At 37.8% G+C, this 12,077-nt stretch overlaps 1 pseudogene; it reads left to right on the forward strand.

The window, feature by feature from the left end:
* The first annotated feature begins 4,378 nt into the window (after window positions 1-4,378).
* LOC139885185 (uncharacterized) lies at window positions 4,379-11,781 on the forward strand (annotated as a pseudogene).
* Window positions 11,782-12,077: the final 296 nt, after the last annotated feature.

Raw genomic sequence — 12,077 nt, forward strand, 5'->3', positions numbered from 1 at the left:
GAAGGGTCCACGTTTCTTGTCTCTTTTCAGCTTCTAGGTGTCCATAAACTCCGGTCCAGTGCCATTTTCCATTGACAATTGTATCAATATGCCAATTGGATGACGACAGCACTGTAACTGTTACTTCATCGTCGTTCCATAGCAAAGCTAAAGCCCCACTTCTACCCACACTACATACTTCATAACATTGGTTATAACCTAATTTATTCTTTAATCTATTCATACCTCTAATTTTAGTTTCAGATAAAAACACCATAATTGGTTTTTCACGACGCAGAATCCGCGTCACACCGTGAACTACTCGACGCCGACCAAGGCCTCGACAGTTCCAGTATAACGTTTTCATTGTGAGCGGCGGACAGGGCCCTCGCCCTCGTCGGCCGATTTCAAGTCTTTGATTCCGATGAATCCCTGACGGGAAACGTTGCTCGTGTCTACCATTTGTAATAGACGCACCAGGCTTCCTGCTGCCGCCGCTGCATCCACCGTACCTTCTTTACAAATTGTATTTGTTCCGATTTCTTCTCTCGCCGGTGCTTCCTCCGTTCCGATATATTCATCTCTCTGGTTCTCAGTTGTGATGCTGTCTTCCACGAGTGGAGTCATGGGCTGGTGTATTGCTTTCCTTTTTTTTGATGAGCCTTTCCCCATTGGGCTTTTATGGACCAACTAAATTGAGTAAGGGCCCATATCATATAGTTCTTCCTCACAGCCCACATTCTCCCGGCCCATTGAGGCTTTGTATTCTTTCCCCATATTTCCACTACCACTAATGTCAACAATTGGGGCTTTGTTTTTCCGTGGATCCCGGGCACCCACTTCTTTGTCATTACCTCCAAAATTCAAACTTTTGCAGTAAATTCTGTTTGACTTTAATTGGTGTGAGCGGCTTACCTGGAAAGATGTGCCTCTTTGTTCCTTGTCACTCCCAATTAATGCCTTGTGTATCGAACTTTCTTGAGAGTTGGTATTGTCCTTTCCATTCAAATTTTCCTGACATAATCCTTTATTACATGCGCCGCCCTGAATAATGCTAGTCTCTTTTCCCGAGGGGACTTTCCCAATTTTCAAATCATCCTCGTCTTGGGTATTGCCTGACCTCCCAGTCGCCGGAGCCGTCGAACCCTTACCAGCCATCATAACATCCGAATTTGCTTTCATCCAAGGTCCATACTCTAACTCGCCCTGTGTATTCATCCCACAATCAGCATCAACATGAGACAAAATTCCACACCGAAAGCAAAAATTTGGAAGTCTCTCGTATTTGAAATTAATCCAAATTGATTCTTTCCCCGGGAATCTCAACATCATCCCTCTTGCCAGTGGTTTAAGGACATCAATCTTGATCTTAACACGAAGGAATTTCCCCCATGCTACTCGCTGGTCGAACGAGTCTACCTCCAGAACCTCACCCGCCACAGCTCCTAGAGCACGCCCTACGGATGGAACCATGAATTTCAAAGGGATTTTATGCATTTGAATCCAATACACTGCCTTATCAAACTCAATCTGCTCAGGATCCATCTCACCATTGAATTCCTTAATCATCATGAAGATCCTCCCATAAGACCACGATCCAAACGAGAGTACCCTATCCCTTTCTTTCTTGTCTTCAAAGGAGAAGATGTAGATACTATCTCCCACCTCCCTAACATCCAGGTTTTTCTTCAATCTCCATGTGCTACTCATAGTTTTCCTAATCATAGCACTTGGGATAGTGATGGAAGCAAAAACCTTACCGATAAGAGATGCCTTCTCTACTTCCTCCGCCTCCACCAATAATCCGGGATCAATAGCTACTCCATCAAGCTCTTCTGCTGAGAAAACCACATTCTTCCACTCCATCCTTACTAGACAATACAGGCTAAACAAAGCAACACTCCTCCACAAGGGATAGTCTAACTACTCATACAGAGAGTTGTATATCTATAGATTGCATCTCTTTAGTTAGTTAGATTTTAAGGTTACAATGCAGCTAGGCACCTTTTAGGTAGACAATGTGCGTTGCTGAGATGGATCGCCAAGTACCTGGCTACACGATTTCGGGCTACACACGAGGTGCATTGCCTTGACGCATAGCCTACACATTTTATGTACTGGGCGACGCACCTGCGGAATCACTTTTCCCTCGTAGTGTTTACTCTTCTTTAGCTGTGGTTCACTCATTGGGCAAGAACGCACTTGTTGTTTTTATGAAGAGATAACGATTTTATTAAATTAAAATGGTCGAGTAAAATCATATTAATTTATCGATAATTTTTAAATAAAACTTACCTAGCCTTTCAAACTATCAATAAATTTCCTTCACGATTTTATTATTGGGGCGAAATTCATATTGGATCTTGTGTTAACGCTGGTGGGCTTTTGGATCGTTGACCCAACTTTTTTTTATATCAAACGACGTCGCCTTATAACTTGTAAGATATAAATTTAGATGAAGCCAGTGACTCAGTGACACTTCACCAACAACTTGTTGTACTTTATCAGTGTTCAAACACTTTTCAACTTGTTTAACTACTAATCACTTCTTTTCTCTTAATGCAAGGGCAGCTCTATTATATTTACACGAAGCATGTAATATAATTTGCTGTAGTACCAATTTTATCCTTTCAGTCGTTTTGTTTTTTCTTTTCTTGACATTCTACAGTCCGGACACTCTACTTGAGACTGTCAAAAGAAGTCAAAAGAAGCTTTGCAAGCCGTTGAAGCCACTCATCAAGCTAAAGAACATAGATATTTATGTATATGCCAATTAATTTTTAGAGATTAAGATGAATTTTAAACGAAATTATTCATCGTTTCCATTCACTTTCTACATATGAACATCAAATAAAATTGAAAGAGTAGATTATAATCGATCAATTTACTGGTTGGTTTTAATATACAATCTGCCTGAGCCAAATAGTGGAACCAGAGAGCTTAAAAATCAAACTGACCTATTTCAATTAACTCAACTTGTTTTGTCAAAAATTGATTAAATTTTATTTTTGCGATTTTAATGACCGTCGAGATCAACAGTAATGATTCAATCCGAAAATCAAATCGACTAACGTACAATCCAACTTAAAATAATATTCAACCAAATTAAATCTCTCATGAACTATCTAAAATTTAAAGACTCTATTTCTGAAAAAAAATTAAATAAAAAAAATAACACTATGAGCTCCCTCCAATCTGAACTCATCTATGTGTAATGATCAGAAATATAAGGTGATGGCTTTTTAATTCAAATCATCAGGACACTGAGAGTTTTGAAGACGGAATCCATGGTGTTATTGGCTTATCCAATATGAGCGTAGAGATTATTGATTTGGAGAAAAAAAAAAAATTGTTCTGCTTTCAGATGACGGCAAAGAAGAAGAAGAAAAGCAAGGATAATTTTGGAATAGTGGTAAATAAAGTCAAATTAGAAAATTGATTCGTGTAAATAGAGCTGCACTCTAATCCTAATAAATTTATTTATTTTTAAATAAAATAAAAATAAAAACACACGCGTAAATCTCTGAGAATCCAGCTCAGCTAAATATCAGCAAATAACGTAGCTTAGCTTGGACTCGTAGAGACTGTCTCTTCCGTTCACTACTCTGTCACCAACCCTTTCTTTTTCTTTTATTTTTACTTCACTGAAAATCAAAATCAAAATCAAAAAATTTCAATCGATACACTTCCAGTACTAAAATGATTTATGTTTTCAAATTAAAAAAACCCAAATCAGAAAGCTAGGAGACAAACAAGGCGGGTACCATTTTTATTTCTCTCAGAAAAAAAATAAAAATAAATAAAGTTGCCATTTTTATGACCCACTTTTTTCCAGTCTTAAAGCTCTATAGAGAAAGACGGGACAGCTAAAACACACTCACTAAATCGTAACAGAACAGTTATACGAAGCTTCTTCTTCTCTGCTTAGATTCAGTGGGATTCTCCTTCCTGCATTTTTTCTCTGTCGCCAAACGGTATTTTTTCTACTTTGAAGAATTTACAACTCTCTGTTAATTGGGTTTTGACGTTACTTTGATATGATTTTGTGGGTCGATGTTTAAAATGTTATTTGTCAAGTAGAAGAATCGCAATTACAATTACAATTCACATTAATGGATCATTCTTGCCTATTTTGTGTTTGCTGGATTGCCGTAGTGGATGAATTTTAATTCAATTTGCCATTGAACATGCTGATACAAATTAATTATCAGATGAAAAATGTTACTCTGTAATTGGTTAATTCACTTGTTTAAACTCCATGTTTTGTCATATGATACAGCAATTGGAGACCGACATTGGTATTCATTCTACTGAGAAAGTGCCTTGGATTAAAAGTTGGAATTTTGTGATTCTACTTGGATACAACAGAAATTTCTGGTGTTCATTAAGTGGATGAAAAATGCCTCCTTTGCTATTGAAAGGGCTTTTTAGCTCTTTCGTTTTATTGGGGCATTTGTACTTGATCACACTATCTCTTGCTCAGGAAGGCATTGTGGTTAGGGAATGGCTTCCTGATTCTTTGACTGATGATCCTACTTCGAAGTATATTGATACATCACCATTGAGTGATTCTATATCGTGTGAGGATTTGGAAGGGGAAGGATCATTTAATACTACTTGCTTGCTTAAGTCAACCTTGTCTGTGAATTCGGATCTTCACATATTTGGGACGGGTAATCTTGAAATATATCCCCATGTTTCCATATCCTGTCACATAGAAGGCTGTAGGCTTGTATTCAATATGTCTGGAAATGTCAATGTGGGTCAATTTGCGGCTATCAGTGCCGGTTCAGTTGTTTTGTTGGCTGCCAATTTGGAAATGGAAAACAACTCTTTGATAAACACGACGGCTTATGCCGGACCGCCTCCTTCTCAAACTAGTGGTACGCCAGTTGGATCTGACGGTGCTGGTGGAGGACATGGTGGCCGTGGTGCTTCCTGCCTGAAAAATAACAACACGAATTGGGGTGGCGATGTTTACGCTTGGCCGACTTTATCGAAACCTTGGAGTTATGGGAGTAAAGGTGGAAGCAGATCCACTGAACATAAGTTTGGAGGCAATGGCGGAGGACGCATTCAACTTGAAGTACAAGACACATTTTACCTGAATGGGTCTTTAATCGCTGAAGGCGGTTATGGAGGACGGGTAGGCGGAGGTGGCTCCGGTGGCAGCATCTATGTGCATGCTATAAAGTTGTGAGTGCACCCTTTTCAGATTATTCCTCAATTTTGAGGCATTGCTAACTTAGTGAATGATAAGGATCAATATATTTAACAAAGTGTCAGCACTTAAGTGGATTAGTTTTGAAAAAAATATTTTTGCCCTGTTTCCTTGCTTAGGAAGGGATATGGTACGATCAGTGCGGCCGGCGGGACGGGATGGGGAGGAGGTGGAGGGGGGAGATTATCTCTAGATTGTTACAGCATACAAGAGGATGTAAAAGTAACTGTGCATGGTATGTACAGATCCTTCAATTGAGAAGTTGCACTGGAAGTTTAAATTTTTGAATGTTTCACAGTTAACTCTAGGGTTCATCAATCAACAATCTATTCCATTTTTTTTGCAAAGAACTTGGATAATGTCACTTTTTATCACATACCTGTTCTACTTGGATTATTTTGAAGCAAGCTTGTTCATGCTTTATAGCTAGATAAAAGAGAATTAATTATATTTCATAGAATTATGAATACAGTTTGTAGAAAAATTGTCTCTGGAAGAGAGACATTTACATGGTTATAATTTGGCTATGTTATATCATCTTTTTGTGACAGGTGGTTTTAGCATCGGCTGCCCGGCGAATGCTGGTGCAGCCGGTACATATTTCAACGCTGATTTGCTGAGTTTAAGAGTTGGAAATGACAATGTGACAACAGAAACAGAAACTCCATTGCTTGACTTTCCTACTAGCCCGCTATGGTCAAATCTTATTGTAGAGAACATTGCAAAAGTTTTGGTTCCTCTTCTTTGGACCAGAGTTCAGGTTCTATAACTAGACTCCTTCATTTTAATGTTGATAACCTGGTGTTCTTGTATGTCATACTTTACAATGTTGCAAGATAAAATCACAAAATGATGCTATATTTTGTGCTAGTCCCCCTTTTTCCTTTTTACATTCTAGTTTTCCATTCCGAACCATAGATGCATTTCAACTAATTCTCTATTTATTCATTTAATAGTGGAGCTATTGACATTGTTGAATGTGTTTTAGACTTGCTCATGCAATTACATTGAATATGTGCTAGCATTTTCCCTTAGAAGACTTATGTTAGTAAAGCTCCAATAGTATGAGAACCGAAGCAAGATTTAATTCGTATTGGGTATTTGAAACTTCAAAGGATGATAATATTGAAAGTGCTCATTGAATGATCAATTTTCAGCAAGAGCTATCCATATTAGGGTTTTCCTTTTGTTTTTGAAATTCCTTAGGTCCTTAAAGATAGTAGCTTTTCCTACTTCTCAGAAGTTCAGCGAGCCCCAATAAAATTTGATTGTGTTTCTTATATGTGAACCATAATTTATTAGCAGATGGCTGTTTGCACTTTTTTTTTGGCTTCTGGTCAAATCTGTTTGATTTTGGTTTGATATGGGTTCTAAAGCTCCGTCTGACTTGACTATTTGAATTTGATATTAAAGGTAAGAGGTCAAATTAGTCTTTATCGTGGAGGTAGCATCGTGTTTGGATTGTCTGCATATCCAGTATCAGAATTTGAGCTTGTTGCAGAAGAGCTTTTGATGAGTGATTCTATCATTAAGGTAACTCTTCTATTCTGCTGGTTTTCTTGCATAAAAAGATACATGAAGAATGAAACTTTAAAATTTGTTTGTAAAATTACAAAATCGAGTCTGTTCAGTCTGTTTAAAAAATAGACTCCTCTCTCTCTCTCTCTCTCTCTCTCTCCATGTATATATGTATGTATGTCACATTTTGGTATACATTACGCTTTCAAGCTGTGAAACTCACTTTTGATTGATGGCCTAATGAAGTGTATTTGTAAAAATAATTCATGAAGGTTTTTGGTGCATTTAGAGTTGCTGTCAAAATATTACTGATGTGGAACTCCCAAGTTGTAATTGATGGTGGTGGAAATACAATTGTTACAACTTCAGTTCTTGAAGTCAGGAACCTGGTTGTACTAAGGGTATGAATAGAATTTAAACTTTTTTCTTATATTTGATGAGTATGGAATCCATAGTTTGATGATATTATTGTTTTCTACCTTTGTAGGGAAAATCTGTCATCAGTTCAAATGCTTATTTGGGCATATATGGTCAAGGACTGTTCCAATTGACTGGTTTTGGTGATGCAGTCAAAGCTCAGAGACTTTCCTTGTCTCTGTTTTATAATATAACTGTAAGCCATTAGCATATTTCAAAATATCTTTTTCCATGTCATACATTTGGCTTAACGTATAATGAAACTCCTTGTATCAATATATCAGGTTGGACCAGAGGCTTTGCTTCAAGCTCCCCTGGATGATGATACTAGTAGAAATGTGTGAGTACTTAAAATTTTATTAAAAGATATGACTTCGTGTTTATTCTGTATATGTTGTTCACTTGTTTATAATTCTTTATTGAGTATTGACTATTCTTTCTTGTAGCGTTACAAAATCTCTTTGTGAGAGTCATACATGCCCAATAGATTTGATCACTCCTCCAGATGATTGCCATGTTAACTATACGTTGACCTTTTCACTTCAAGTGAGAATCTTTTTGAAAATTAAGTATTCATAGACAATAATGTATTAGATTTTCGTGACATAGTCTGTTTTGAGACATCATTTAGTTCTATGTAAAGAATTAAAGTTTATTTTTCTTCTTTTATTGGCATTTGGTAGGTTTGTCGTGTTGAAGATATTCTTGTGGATGGCATGATTAAGGGAAGTATAATTCACATACACAGGGTGAGGACTATCATTGTTAATGCTGACGGCTTAATTACTGCATCAGAATTAGGTAGCAGCTAGCTTTACCGTCTATTATTTCTATATCATTCTTCTTGTTTTTTTTTTTTTCCTTCCTTTCATGTTTGTCTATGTTACTTTAAATTCAATGAAAAAATGGTTAAATTGGTTAATAAACAGAGAGAATGTTTTTCTTCAGGCTGCAGTGAAGGTCTTGGAAAGGGACAATATTTTAACGGTGCCGGTAGCGGTGCTGGTCACGGTGGAAGAGGAGGTTCAGGATATTATAATGGAGGAAGAGTAATGGCGGCCATGAATATGGTGATCCTGATTGTCCTTGTGAGTTGGGAAGTGGCACTGTGGGCCCTAGTGAGTCGAACGGTCACGTGGTTGGAGGGGGGATGGTTGGTAAGTGTCTATATTACCCCTACATCCTTTAGAATCTTTATACCTCCATCCGCCCCAAAGTACTTGTCAATTTTTACATGTACTTTGTGTAGAAAAATTGACAAGCATTTTATGACGGAGGTAATATTTATCATGGATACTGAAAGACTTTGTTTAACAGTGCTCGGCTCTATCATTTGGCCGCTCCTAAGGCTTGATATGCATGGATCTTTGAGAGCTGATGGACAAAGCTATAATGGAGCCTTGATAGATGGGAATGGTTCTCTGGCTGGTGGACTTGGCGGAGCTTCTGGTGGGACAATCCTTCTTTTCCTACAAGAACTTATGTTGGCTGAAAACTCGTCTTTATCCATCGTCGGAGGCAACGGTGGCCCACTTGGTGGGGGAGGTGGTGGTGGTGGGAGACTTCACTTTCACTGGTCTAAGATAAACAATGGGGATGAATATGCTCCAATTGCAATGGTAAATGGCTCCATTAAGAATAGGTATGCCTCATTTTCTTTTAGTTGGTAACTAGCAATTATTCCTAATATTATGAAAAATAGATTAGGTTTTACAGCAGAAAAGTTCTACATAACAATCTTTTATCAGTGGAGGTGCTGGAGATGACGGTGGCCGTTTCGGAGAGAAGGGGACAATTACTGGGAAAAAATGTCCGAAAGGCCTCTATGGTACATTCTGTGAGGTATTTTCTAGCATTTTTCGTGTCTAGACCTAATAGAAATTTCCTTGATTTCTTGAGATATGATTTGGACTCCATTTGTAGGAGTGCCCTGTTGGAACTTATAAAGATGTTGATGGTTCTGATGAAGGTCTTTGCAGTCCTTGCTCTCTTGAACTTCTTCCAAACGTGCAAATTATGTATATGTACGAGGTAATTAATATGTTATTACTAACTTTTCAGTATTATCCCTTTTTATGTTTTCAAACTTTATCCTCCCATTTTTTATTTAACATGAGGGTGTTACTGAATACAGGCGGAGCAACTCAACCAAAATGTCCTTATGTATGCATATCTGATAAATACAAGATGCCACATTGCTACACACCTCTTGAAGAATTGATAAATACATTTTGGGGTCCATGGCCTTTTGCACTTCTACTTTCATTGTTTATGGTGCTTCTAGCTCTATTACTAAGCACATTAAGAATCAAATTGCTCGGATCGGGTTCTTCATATGCTGAGAGTTCCATTGGAGAACAAAGCCATCACCATCTTCCCTATCTTCTTTCATTATCAGAGGTACATTTTTTGCTAGTTGCTACCAAAAACTTCATCTGAAATTCAAAATTTTAACTCAAATTCTTGCATCATTTTTTATTTTTATCTAGGTTCGTGGAACCAGAGCAGAAGAAACTCAAAGCCATGTTCATAGATTGTACTTCATGGGTCCCAATACATTCAGAGAACCATGGCATCTTCCTTACTCTCCCCCGAATGCAATAATTGAGATTGTGTAAGTAAATTTGACTTCTACAAGTTAAATTTTGTCTTCTTTCTCACCATTTTGGTTCTTTCATTGCTTAAATTTTCAGGTATGAAGATGCTTTTAACAGATTTATAGATGAGATAAACTCTGTTGCTGCTTATGATTGGTGGGAAGGATCGGTTCACAGTATCTTGTCGGTGCTCGCGTATCCTTGCGCATGGTCCTGGAAACAATGGCGACGGAGGAAGAAAATTCAGCGGCTTCAAGATTTCGTCAAGTCCGAATATGACCATTCTTGTCTTCGATCTTGTAGATCACGAGCTTTGTACAAAGGAATGAAGGTTCAACATTTCAGTCATTTTATTACTTCTGCATTTTCTTCCTCAGTTTTTTTTTTTTTTTTTTAATAACAAAGCTCACAGAAAATGTGTTTATATTGTTTCAGGTAGGATCCACTTCAGATTTGATGGTTGCTTACATTGACTTTTTCCTTGGCGGAGATGAGAAACGAGTAGATATGGTTTCTATTATACAAAAGAGATTTCCTATGAGTATAATATTTGGTGGGGATGGTAGCTATATGTCACCATATAACCTCCATAGCGATGCACTGTTAACTAATCTCCTTGGCCAGGTTTCTACTTTGTTTAAGTTGTAAAAATTTAACTATCCACTTGATGAACATTCAAAACCCTAAACACAAATATTTCTCTGTTTTCTCAGCATGTTCCGGCCTCCGTATGGAATCGTCTGGTAGCCGGACTAAATGCTCGGTTGAGAATTGTGAGGCAAGGATCTATTCGTTCAGCATTGCTTCCTGTTATTTGTTGGATAAATAGTCATGGAAATCCTCAGCTGGAATTCCACGGCGTTAAAATAGAGTTAGGATGGTTCCAAGCGACGGCTTCCGGTTATTATCAGCTCGGTGTTTTGGTGGTGGCTGGTGACTATTCTATGAGCAACATACATGAGTCAGATCTTTCGGATGGTAGCAGTTGTGAACTTTTAAGGTAAATTCGAGCTATCATAACTGTATAAAATTCAACGATAATAGTTTAGGAATCCTGTGTAAGTTCTGTTTTTCTCGTTTTGTAACTTTTTTTTATGCTCTAGAAACAATGCTCCGTATGTTGGAGTGAGCCTCAAGCAAACTCAGACATACTCGAGTAATTCGTTATCTCGGAAAAAGATAACCGGAGGAGTTAACGGCGGTCTTATAAGTGAAGTTACATTGAAATCTTTAGATTTTAGGAGGGATTATCTTTTCCACTCACTTTGTTTTTGCACAATACTAGACCAGTTGGCCGTCAGGTAACTTGTCAATTTTCCTTTTACTTCGATGATGGAGATTATTAGTTTTCTTGAGTAACACTCCACACTAAATTTCTTATGTTTACAGGACACTCTCCAGCTTTTGATTACTTTAATGCTTATAGCAGATGTCTGTGTCACACTTCTAATGTTTATTCAACTCTATTGGATGGCTTTAGCGGCTTTCCTTTCCGTCTTGTTAATTCTTCCATTGTCTCTACTCTCTCCCTTCCCGGCTGGCCTTAACGCCCTTTTCAGTAAAGAACCTAGAAGGGCTTCACTTGCTCGTATATACGCTTTGTGGAATGTTACTTCTCTTTCAAGTATTGTAAGTTTCCTTAAACCAGGACAAATCGTGCCTTTTAAGTAATTAATATCTTATGTCTGGAATTCCTATAATAGGGTGTGGCTTTCATTTGTGGCATTTTCCATTATGGATTTTCCTCTTTCTACCGACCTGAGAAGACAAGTACTTGGAGTACAAGAAAGTGAGTAATGATGACGTCTTCATAAAGAAATCCAGATTGAAAGTATTATCACCTTGTTTTAACTTTCCCTATCTTTTTTAATTGCATTTCTTTTCTACAGAGAAGACGATGAGTGGTGGCTTTTGCCGACCGTCCTCCTTCTGATCAAGACGATACAAGCTCGTTTCGTCGACTGGCACATAGCTAATCTGGAGATTCAGGATTTTTCTCTTTTCTGTCCGGATCCCGATGCTTTCTGGGCCCACGAGTCCCTTTCTTGATGATAACAAGTGGAGGGTACAAAGACATAGTAACTTATAGCTTCCGAGTTTGGTCAAGAGCGAGTATATTACCGTTTGTGCCTCTTTCATGTGTAAATTCCGTTGTGTATAAAACATTGTACAGGTTTGGCAGTTTTGCAACTCTGCTAGTATAGAAGGCGAGAGAAATTCATGTTACGACGAATAGATTTGTTTTCGTTTTCAATTCTTTGAGTGTAGATGCTTGGTAGTTAATCTATCATATACAAAGCGAATGAAAGTTGAACTTTCTTCCAAACTTTCACACAAAATTATTG

Source organism: Rutidosis leptorrhynchoides, unplaced genomic scaffold, assembly GCF_046630445.1.
Source record: "Rutidosis leptorrhynchoides isolate AG116_Rl617_1_P2 unplaced genomic scaffold, CSIRO_AGI_Rlap_v1 contig86, whole genome shotgun sequence".
NCBI lineage: Eukaryota > Viridiplantae > Streptophyta > Magnoliopsida > Asterales > Asteraceae > Rutidosis > Rutidosis leptorrhynchoides.